Source organism: Micropterus dolomieu, linkage group LG10, assembly GCF_021292245.1.
Source record: "Micropterus dolomieu isolate WLL.071019.BEF.003 ecotype Adirondacks linkage group LG10, ASM2129224v1, whole genome shotgun sequence".
NCBI classification, from domain to species: Eukaryota; Metazoa; Chordata; class Actinopteri; order Centrarchiformes; family Centrarchidae; genus Micropterus; species Micropterus dolomieu.
Window position 1 is genome coordinate 11,792,465 of NC_060159.1, and position 12,641 is coordinate 11,805,105.

The window sequence follows — 12,641 nt, forward strand, 5'->3', positions numbered from 1 at the left end:
TAAAATGCTGACTGGCAAAAGATGTGTTTCTGCTTTTGGATACTTTGGGTGCAATTTACATCCGCAGCCTATAGAAAATGTTTGGCCCCCTCAGTAAACAGCACAACCATCCTTACTACCTATTAAAATGACTGGCTTGTCCTCAGTCCTGAGAAATCCCTTTACTGAAGTGAAAAATGGGGATCAGCAATCACCAAAATAACATTATCTTACTCGAGTTTAATAATAATAAATAGTTATTTATATTTGTAGTTCAAATCCATATGGTAAGCAACAATCATTCTCCTTAGGGAGCATCTATTACTATATATGTCCAAAGCTTCCATTGTTGGGTGTTTCAATAAAGATTGGTTGTTGAGCAACAAAACTAGAAGTCTACGTTCATGCTACCGGCTCTGTGAGGCTGCACTTGAGTTAAATGCTGGTGTCAGCATGCTACATGCCATGCTCACAAAGACGATGCTTATATGCTGACGTTGAATAGGGATAATGTTAACCATGTTCATCTTGGTTTAGAGTGTTAGCATTAGAGTTGGGTATCGTTTAAAATTTTATGATACCAGTACCCTTAAAGTGATACCGATACTAATAGAGTACTTCATTCCATACCTTGAATAAAATGCCACCTGTTGAAGCCATAGCAGTTGATTGGTAGCCTATTATTATTTTTATTGTTGTTATGGACAAGCAAGTTTATCTATTTTATTTTTTCTTGTTTCAAATAACTGTTACACAAAAAGTATTGGGAAATTGTATCAGATCGCTCCTCATCCATTTTGTTAAGTAGTAAGTATTAATACCACACTGAAAGTACTCTTTTACAAGTAAAAGTACTGCATTACTAGTATGTATGTAAGAATAATCAGGAAAATGTATTTAAAGGATAAACAGTGAAAATACTCAATGGAGAAAGAAAAATGTCCCCTGTGATCATAATCATCAGATAATTATTACTCATGCATTATTTACTACATGCAGGATTTAACTGTAATGTAATGTGGAGTCATTTTGAAAAAAGTAAATTTTTACTTTTTTGTATCCGACTGCAACCTATGATTATTTTCATTATTGATTCATCTGCCTGGAGAAATGCCGTCACAATCACCCAGAACCCAAAGTGACACTTTCGGAATGGTTGTTTTTTTTTTTACCACCAATCGTACAACCCTCAAAATTATTACAAATACATTAAAAGAAAAAGCAGCAAATATTCACATTTCGTAGGCTGTTGGTAGTTTTATTCATTTAAAAAAATCACATTTTATAAAATCTTTATATGTTGCATTCAAAAATAGTAATCTGTAAGGTAAATTGTAAGTGAAGCTGTCAGATAAATGTAGTGTAAGAAGTATTAGTAAAACGTACTATATTCCCCCCTGAAATGTAGTGGAGTTGAACTAGCAAGTGGCATGAAAAGAAAATTCTCAAGTAAAATACCTCACATTTGTAAGTAAGTAAGTAAGTACATTTATTTGTCCCCGTAAGGAAATTTGTTTGCATGGCAATCAAGTAGGCATTACAAACATACATCATACAACATACATCATACATATACACCAAAAGAGAACCTTTAAATATACAAAGTCACATACTAATACACTTAACACATATTTCCCCATACCCTGCACTTTTTACTACCTATTTGATTAGGCAATACCAGAACCAGCTGAGTATCCTACCTATTAACTTACATATTTAAAAGCTTAATTGCTTGAGGCACAAATGAAAACTTAGATCTATTTTTGGTAAATAGAGGGAGGCAATATCGTCGCCCAGAAGGCAGTAGTTCGAATGAAGAGGCAAGGGGGTGCCTCTTGTCTCCCACAATGGTTTTTGCCTTGTTCCTTACCCTTTCCCTATAAATGCATTCCACACTTGGTAACTTGATCCCTAATAGTTTACTGGCCATTGTTACTGTTTTCCTTACAGACTTCTTCTGTGCCTCAGTAGCATTACCAACCCAGCAGATGATGCAGAAGGCCAACACACTTTCAATAAAAGAAGAATAAAACATCTGAAGCATTTTGTTGTGAACATTAAAGGATAACAATTTCTTTAAAAAGTACATTCTTTGTTGTGTCTTAGTACTGATGAGGTCAGACCACAGATCCCATTTAAGCTTATGGTCAATCACAATGCCAAGATATTTATAATTTGTAACTGATTGTATAGCCTCCCCGTTGATAAAAGTTGAATTTGACGATTGGATCATTCTAAAATCAATAGACATTTATTTTGTTTTGGTGGTGTTTAGAAGGAGGCTTGACTTTTCACACCACTCTAAGAAATAGTCAAGAACTGGCCCATGCTCCTCCTCATCATCATAAGTACAGTACTTGAGTACTTTGTCTACAACCGGTATTTTGTCATAAACCAAAGTATTAGACAAAATCGAATTTGCCTGATAATAGCCTTATATGATAGTAAAGGCAACATGAATATCTTTACCAAATTTCATGGTAATCCATCCATGCAAAAATGTTCACCTCATAGTGGCATTAGAGGAAGCATCAGGAGATCATAAATGTCTGGACAAAATGTAATGGCATCCAATAGTTGCCCAGACATTTCAGTCTGGATCAAAGAGGTGAACCTAATGACTGTCCAACATTCACTTGTATTTGATGGTCAAAGACACCCAGACACACATGCTTCTGTATTTTATGCTCTTTCATTGGCTGGACATAAATGAGGCAGACCAGATACAAACCATACAAGATAAAAGGTCACCTGAAGCTGGAGTCACTGGGTTGTTTTCACTGTGGCAGGCTGGGGGGACAACAGACACAGATGCTTCTTAAGTATCTTTGCCCTGCAGGAGGGACTGACAGGCTGGAATGAGACCCAAAGCTAACGGTGAAGGTGCAATTGTCACATATTTCCCCCCTAAGATGTAGAAACTCCAATGGAGCACGTGCGTGTGTTTGACAAATGTTCTGAAACATTTGGTGATGATTGTCCAACTAAGTGTTGTTTCCACTATGGTGAGTCAAGGTAACAATGTGCTTGGTGATAATATTGGAATTATTGCCATAAAAGTAATCAATCACACACCTACACTACCCTCAGTAGCCAGTTTGAAAGTTATATTAAAAGTCAGAGGATTAGTGATTACAATGCATCCTGCATGGGACATAAATGTACAGAATTATAATAATACTTAATTATTTTATTTGTACATACACGCATGATGTGCACAGATGTCAGAGTGATGGGTTGCCACAGCGCAGCTCCCTGTCGGTCAGGCACCATGCTTAAGGGCGGAGCAGGGCCTCGGAGGTGGACTGGCACCTCACAAGCTACCAGGATTGAGCTACTGCCGCCAGATTTTAATGGCAAATATCTCATCAACATCCATTAGTGTGGAGCTTTCCATCCATCCGCACATGTCACATTACATTTCAATCTGGACCTAAGTGATAGACTGACCGTTAATCGAGATATGCTGCAAGCATGACTAAAAATCTGCAAACAACCTGACATGACCCACCAGTGTAACAGTGTTTGTAATAGTTAGGATTTAATCACTTAAAGGTTAAAGCTGTCTTCCACAAACTGTTCACATTATTTTTCTTCCTGTGCAGCAATCAAAACATGCAGCAGCAGTTGGACTTGCATGCTGTGCTGTATACAGATGTATTATGTAGACGTATCACCTCAGCTGGCATGCTATAAGACACTGACAGACAGATTTAGATGGCATGGAAACAGAGACTGTATTTAGATTGAACATGTTTGACCAGCATCTGGTGGTCATGAGACATGGTGCCAATGTGAAGGACAACAAAAAGAGCCGACACTTGATGTTCACATACGAACAGTTGCATTGTTTCTGAGTTGAAAACAAGAGAGGAAATGACGCACGCACTATATGATAAGGCTGGTCATAGTTACCCAGTCAAACACAGACAGACAGACAAACAGACAGGAGACGACTCTGCTATATGTTACATACAGACACATAGCTGCCCTTTCACGCCCTCATACGTGCTATCATATCCTGGTCAAATGCCTTCTGTAGCCTCCCTCTTCACACTACAGAAAATACTCACGCTGGCTCCAATCCCTCCGCAAATAGTCCCATCATACTCATATCTTTCACCACCCCGACGCCCGCAGTACACCATTGTTGTTGTGTGGATTATTTATGACCGTGTTTTTGTTGAACAAGGTCGACTGGTTGTGTCCAAAAAGTGTGTGTGTATGTTCTAAAAAGTCCAGCAATATTAATTGTGTAAGAAAATAAAATGCAAAACAGTCTTATGTCCTGCAGCTGCGCAAGACGTATCCATAGATTTATGTACAGTATGTCATCAGTATCTCTAACCATAATTTTGAGATTCACAGACGGGTTATCTCATTCCTGCAGGAGCCAGGAATGACCTCACTCCTACTGTAACCATCATCGACCTAACACCATTAGAGCCTATCAAGTGACATGCCTCGCTAAGCCTGGTGCTACTGAACCATTTATAACAGTGATGCGTCACGTCATTACTATGATGACTTCTAAAATCATAAACTTTCTGTTGTGGTTGTTCTCCATTTCTAAATACAGTACCACATGACTCCACAGTCCATTTTTGGTTTGTGTGCTATTGCTTCTGCCATCTGAAGAAGTCTGTGGCAGGTGAGATGTAAAAATGGAAAAGCAGGAGTACACTAATTAGTCACTTTATTACATACTGATCTAGAAGTTTAAAATATTCTTTTATGCATGGACAAAAAATGTTCTGCAGTAATCTTTGTACAAGATGTGCCTATTAATCAGACTTTAGTGCCACATTCATTCTGTAAACATGATTTTCCACTAAATGTGTCAAAAGGTGACCTCTGACGAGATTGGGGGACTTAACTGAAGTCACTCGTCATGTTATTGTTACCATCTTCGGATGTTTTTTATCACAATTTGTTTACTTAAGTACATGGTGGCCATGAATGGATACACCTAGTCATTTACAATATTTAGGATGCATTAAATGGTCTTTATACCAGTACATGTAATGATCAGCTTCTGCAATCACACAGTTATGTGTATAGTACTGATCAGGGTTTAGGGATTTAGTTTATTTGTGGGCTCAAGGCAAAACCAGGCATGGACCCTCACTCGTGTCCTTTATTTCCTTATTGAGAATTTGAGTTTTTAATTTTAAGGCGGTTACTGATTATAGTCATTTACCTAATTCCTTTAGCCAATAGTTAGATGACAACATTACCAATCTGCATGGTAAATATGAAGCTACAGTCTACAACTGGTTATCTTAGCTCAGCATAAAAACTGGAAGCAGGTGAAAGAGGAGCCTGTTTCTGTCCAAAGTTGAAAAAAACGCCTCTACATACTAGGTGTGACTCCAAACAGTCAAAGATTCGATGCTTAGACAGAAGGAGCCTGATTTGACTATAGGCAAGACTTTTGCAATTCTAATTTGACTAAGTAAATTGGTTTTTTTAACCTTTGTTTATTCAGGTAGCATCACTGAGAGCAGCCTCTCAGTGAAAGCCCCGATCACATACACAGCTGGAAGCTGCCCAGTACAACCCAGTAGGCATCTCCACTTGAGCGGTTGGGGTTAAGGGCCTTTCTCAAGGGAGAAAGCAAGCAATGAGGGAGGGCAAGCACTGTCTGTTTTACTTTCCACACCCAGATTTTATCCTGCAGGGATTGAACCGGCGACCTTTCAATCATAAGCTCACCTTTGGGCCACCACTGCGCTAAAATTCATAATTGGAGGCATGCATGGGGGACCTTTGGGTAATTAACACATAATATCTTGTTTGTTTAATCTGTCTTTCAGTGCAAAAACTGCAAGTTGTGATTTTACAGGGAGTTACGCGCTGTAACTATACTAGAGCACATTGACTTTCTGGAGTCTCTGCTGGTTGCCTGGCACCTGCCCCCACCCCCCAATTTCAGTCTAAACTAAGATAATTGCCTGCTGGCTCTAGTTTCATAATTAACATACAGACAGAGTGGTAAGAGTGGTATTGAATTACTCATCTAACTTTCGAAAGAAGACTAAAGTCAAAAAGCCTATTACCTAAAATGTCACTACTCTATGTCACTAAAACTATTCCTTGATGGAAGAAAAAAAAGCATAAATATAACGGCAAATGAATGGTAAATCTACAGATAATGGAAAAAGAATTAACAACATTAGATTAAATATTTTGTTGTTAGGACTCCTGCAGGCTTCTATGGTCTCATCTTTCCCTTTTCAGACTCCATAGTCACGTAAAGCACGCCTCAAACACTTTCTCCCTCTACTGTATACAAAGAACAATTTGTATCAATATCTCAATTTGCAAGTCAGCTTCATCTTTTATAAGTTCATGCCATAATTTGAGTACAAATTTGACAACAAAATAATATTGCAAATTAATCATCTTTCGACCACTTCAAGGGCATCATAAAAACATTTTGCAGAGTTGTAACGTTCATGAAGGTAGGATTTGTTGCAGGGCCGTTAGATTAGATTGCATTTGGTTTAGCTAAGTGTACCAACTGGCAAATGAGGGTAGTGTAGATGTGTGATGAAAAGCTTTTATGATAAGTGGGCCTAAGTAATTCCAGTATTATCATCAAGCTCATTGTCACCTTGAATCGTCTTAGTGAAAACAATACAGGACCTTAGTCAGACACTCACCAAATGTTTCAGAACATTTGTCAGCCACACACACGTGCTCCACTGAGAAATATGTGACAGTTGCACCTCCGTTAGCTCTGGGTCTCATTCCAACCTGTCAGTCCTTCCTGCAGGGCAAAGACACTCAAGAAACATCTGTGTCTGTTGCTCCCCCAGGCTGCCACAGTGAAAGCAACCCAGTGACTCCAGCTTCAGGTGACCTTTTATCTTGTATGGTTTGTATCTGGTCTGCCTCATTCATGTCCAGCCAATGAAAGAGCATCTTTGACCGTCATATGCAAGTGTATAGTATAGTGAGCTGACTTGCATTATTAAAACAACACTTTGGGACACTACTCTGATCATTATTTCAGTGCCGTTAATTACGTCATCGCCATCAGTTGGTGGACTGTTTCTTTCTGTCAGCGCAATGCATGATGTTATGTAGGGCTTGGCTAGTGACCATCGGTTGTACACTACTTTTCAAAATGCATTCTGGGATACATTGAGTGGACTATATAGGGTATAATAATTATCACTACATACATACATTCGGACAGACCTCTAAAATGGCGAGCTTACTATATAGTCCACCATATAGTGTGAGTGATTTCGGACACAGCCATTGTCTAGCTTTTTACTCACACTAGTGGAGTGATTTTATGGATGGCAATGTTGGTTTGTCAGTCTACCAATTTGGTGAAGACTGAAATATCTTTACTTTGATATAGGTTGCCATGAATCTTTGTGGATACATTCATGGTCCCCAGAGGATAAATCCTACAGCCTTTGGTGGTCCTTTGACTTTTCCCCTAGTGCCACCATGAGGTTGACATTTTTTCGGTTTGACTGAAACAGCTGTTGGATGGATTGCATTGAAATTTGGTACTGACATGCATGTTCCCATCAGGATGAACATTAGCGATCCCCTGGCTTTTCATCTGGCGCTAAAATCAGGTCAAAATTCCTGTCGTCCAATACTTTGGTTTATGAAGAAATACTGGCCAAACTAGGAACATTCCCATCAAGCACCAGCATTACTTTGTGTTTAGTGCTAATTAGCAAATGTTAGCATGTCAACAAGCGAAATTAAGATGGCAAACATGGTACCCATACCTGCTAAACTTCAGCATGTTAACATTGTCAAATGTTAGCATGCTGACATTAGCATTCACCTAAGGTTAATACAGCTTCAGAGAGCAGCTAGCATGGCTGTAGACTCTTATAGTGTTGTTGTTCAATGCACTTTAATCCCCTGAGCTAAAAGTGTGTGCGTGCGTATGTTTGTTTGAGGTGAACATGTTTGCGTGGGCCGCAGGCCAGACGGTAGGCAACGTAGTCGCTCCCAGCTGACCACTCCACTGGAACCAAATTCAAATTGGTCATTCATCACATGTGAAACAGACCACTATAGTCACCTCTGCCGAGCAACACCAGCTAATCCCACGAGAGCACCCGCTCTTGTTTTGAAAGGCGAGCCTCATGGGTTGTCTTTCAAAGGGGAGATATTTGGATCCCATTCTATTTTAATGGAGAGGTCTGAAATTCGCAAGAACCCTTCAGGGTCCTCCTGGCTGTCCTTGATGGTCCCACCTCTCGTACCGCAGCACTCATCATCCGGCATTTGAGATGGCCATTTCAATGGATGGACGCAGACACACTGACAGTTCTGACATATGGATGAAGACAGAGTGACCAGGATCGTGACACTAGCTCCAGTCCAGCAGATGGGACGTTTTGTACTTTGTAGATAAAGTGGGTGAAACATGGAAGTGTAGATTGCTGGGATTTAAACATACACCTATGGTCTAACAGGGGTGACCCCTAAATTCGTAATTTAAGCTGTCAACACACCCAGCATATTAGCGGCAGGTGTTCAAGAGGAATAAGCCTAGCAACTATGTAAATTTATCTTTAAAATCTTAAAAAATCTTATTAGGTATTATAATATCCATGACATTCAGTTGTTCTTTGAAGCCAGGTCTGCATCATTGTGTCCAAAGCCTCTCAAAGAACATTCAACACCAAAACATCATGACAAGGCTGCAAAATAGGCGTCCATCTGCCCAGCTTGTTTATGAAATCATACACTCACATGTCCGGTGCGGGTGCATGCCAATGAGGGAACGTTCTTTTTAAGTAGAGGAAAAATGCAAACATTGTAGAACTTGACAGTACACTAAAATGCATGTTGTTTGAGACATGCAAACGTCTCTGGACTGTTAAGTTTTAACAAGAGAAAACGTTAATATATAATGCAAAGAGAAGGACTGGAGAACCCTGTAAAACAGCTCAGTCTCGGGTCATCTGGCCCCCTTTATGTTTAACCTCTAGAACAGGGTGGTCCTGTCACTCTTCTGTTCACATTTTTGTAACACACACACACACACACACACACACACACACATAGAAGTGGCAGTTAACTGTCTATTTTGAGTCTGTCGCAGTAGCCACTGACACATGCTGAGGATTTCAGTGTAGGACCAGAGCCCAGCTCCAGTGAATGAGAGGCTTGTCGGGACAGGGATGCGGTGCAGGGCCAGAGGGCACACGGCACAGGACAGGTGGATGTTGGCGAGAAGAGGCAGGAAGTAGCATGAGATTCACGTGTGTTTCAGACAGCCAAGAAGACATTATGTCAGCCACCGGGAGCTTATTGTGACAGATGTAACGCTCATAATCACGCATCAAGATATATCCAGCTTGTCTACAGAGCTTTTAAGTCTGCCTAACAACTAGCGCAGACAGCCTGTCTCTGACTGAGTTAACTGTTGTCAGAGCCAAGTAAACCTAGCTACAGCATATATTTCAAATTAAATATCATATATTATGTGAATTTAGATTATTCTTTGTTTATATACTTCCATATTACGTATCTTACTTATCTCTTACTATGTCATAAAAGAAGAATAAACATCACATAGCGAACTAAAACAATACAATTTTCAGTCATATAACACATGTAGCATCGTCCCCACTTTAAGTTATAGGTTAAGAAAAAATTTGTGTCAATAGTTTTTTTTTAATTGCAACAAAAATGCACATGTCTACAGAGGCTGCGAACTTTGTTACCTCAAAATAATATTATTTTTATGTCAGTAGCGGTCTTAGCTAATTCAGATAGCATCAAATCCAGGATACCTTAACTGATGTAATGCGTTAGATCAACTCAGAAAATCACTGACAAAATTGTATAATAAAGTAATGGTTTGAAATGATGTAACTGAAACCTAATCAGTTGACATTTCTTTAAAGTTTTAATTCAACCATGTTTGCATATCTACAAATAGAAGGGCACTCGGTGAGCGCAGACCTCTGATAAGGCCAATAGTCCAGTCTTCTATGATATGCAAATCTTCAAATGCCACCACTACATGTGCCTACATATATTTCCAAAACTATTAGAACGACATTATGTCAAAATATGGTTGAAGGCTAACTGAAGTCCTATCATCTCAGCTGTGTCTTTTTTATGTACTTCGCACAGATCCAGATAAATCACATCCCTTATTGCTTGCTTGTAACATACCTGCTGCTTTTGTTTGTTTTTTGTCCAGTGATGTTTGAGGTGGCTGTTGTATGTGTGTATGTATGTATCTCGCAATGTTAACAAAAGTAAAAAATAATTTTTGTATCTGCCTTGTGATTCAGATATGCTCCAAAATGAAAAGGGTTGTTCCTTATGAAGGTATTTCTTGGCTAATGCTACACTCTTCCACCATCATTAAAATCAGGCCAGCAGTTTTTCCATGATCCTGCAAACAAACACACAGCATCGAAAACATGAAATCCTTGGTGGAGGTAATGATAGCTAGAATTCTAAAAATTCAGCCAAACAGTAGGATGCATGTCAATATATCTGCTGTGAAAGAGGTCTGTTTACAACACTGATATCTCAGTGTCTCCTGGCATACAGTATCTGTACTTACATGAATCAAATATTACCTACAAATTAACTCTACATTGCAATTTTGTGTCTGTAAAATAAGCTATTATTGTTTAAACAGAAGGGGAGGTTAGATTTAAATGTTGAATATCACGACTATGCACATGGATGTCCTCTTATGTCTGATTGGTAGTGCACGCACACACACACACACACACACACACACACTCAAAGGGGCAGATCAGAAGGAGGAAGATCAGCACCATTGCCATGATCAAAGCCATGAGGACAGATGCTGCTTGTACCCAGATGTCATAAATAAGACTCTACAGCAATATGTGTAGATGGTGGTACATGAATGTGTATGTGTGTGTTGGGAGCACCTGCATGGTAATGCACATCATAGGAGTTGTGCAACAACTCCTAGAAGTCTTCCATGCTGGGATGCAAAGCTATTTCTTGATGGGTGTTACCTCCTCCGGGGTCGGAGTGGGTGTGATAACTTGGTCTGCTGACGTCAGGGGAGCCATGGCTACAGTTCAGCTGTCTGCTCTTGTGTTCCCTTTTCTTTCTCTCTCTGTCATCTGTCTGTCTCTGCTCTCATGAATAGCCTGTCCAGTGGAGAAAATGCTGTGCCAAGCTCTGCCATGCTCTGTCTATCTGCAAAGAGTGTCCTCAGTTAGGGAAGCAGGGGGAAAGGGAACAGAGGGTGAAGCAACAGGAGAAGAAACCATATAAAGAATGTATTGTTTTGTATATTTTATTCTGCAGATCTCCTGTTAAACAGTGTGTTCCCGCAGGCAGCGGCTTGGTAAAGAGTTAGCAGGGGGCCTGATGAGGATTGAGGAGTGATGGCCAACACGACAACTTGTTAAAATACTCTCATGCAGCCCAAGTAGGTGCCAACCTGTAAGACAGGTTCTCATTTACACGCACACAAACTGAGAACAGAGACAGGAAGAAAAATAGGCAGAGAAGCAGATAGGGGAACTACTGCCTTGAAACCAGTTAGGATAGGAATAAAAATATAAAATCTGTATTTGACAGAAAAAGTGTAGGAATTCGACTAGTGGATGGCAGAAAATACGGGGACAAAGCTCTCTTCTAATGTGAGTCAACAAAAACCCCCATTTTATTGACGTTTATTTGATATTACGTGTTTCGATGTTTTATCGCTGGGCAGAAATAGAAATGGGCAAGATGAAAGAGAGCTAGGGAGACAGAGAGAGGAACCAATGCCCCCCTCCCGCTCTTTATTTATACCCCCAAAGACAGCAGGCTAAGATTTCTGGCACCAAAACACACGTCACGCTTGCTATTTCTGTCTGAGGTGCCACATTGCACTGAGAGGTTGGGTGACAGGGTTGAGGCATCATGGGGCCAAGGGACTTCCGTACACCCACCAAGCCTTTAGCATGATTTCACACTTTGGGCCACTTCTGCCAGATGAGAGTGTGTGTACATGAATGCGGACCGGAGCGTGTGCTTATGTGTACCCAAAATGTTTGTATGCTTGTGTAATTTTTCTTCTTCTTCGTGTGTGTGTGCGTTTGGATGTGTGAAACTGAGAGTGTGTGTCACCTTCCACTGAGCAGGAGGCGCCAGGGAAGCCAGAGGTTGTTGATGTAGTCTTATGAGGCGAGAAACACAAGAGCCTGAAAAGTGATCCCTTATGGTACAGAATCACTGTCTGTGCTGCACACTGGATATCCTGGTAACGATGGATAACATAACTATTCCTGAACCAACATTGTGCAGTATTAAAGTACTTCACAGCATATTCAGTGTGACAAAATGGTTTTAAAATATACTATTAAATGTACATAATCCATTCCAAACAATGTTGTCATGTTTGAGCCTCAGAAATCACTGTTTTTGAGGGCAATCCTATTTTATCATACAGCTCCTCAGGTATGTTTAAACCAGTTGATGTGTTGAACTTGGTGGACAGTTAGCTCATTTGCAGCAGGAACTGACACTACTTGAGCTGCTATTGCAGTGGCATGCAGGGCGCTGCTAGTATCAGATATCCATAGGCTTACCACGTAAATCATCAACACCCTGAAATATGAGTCCTAATTAATAGAACAATGCAACGTAATGTTGCAACAGAGAAAGACAGAGTCTTTATG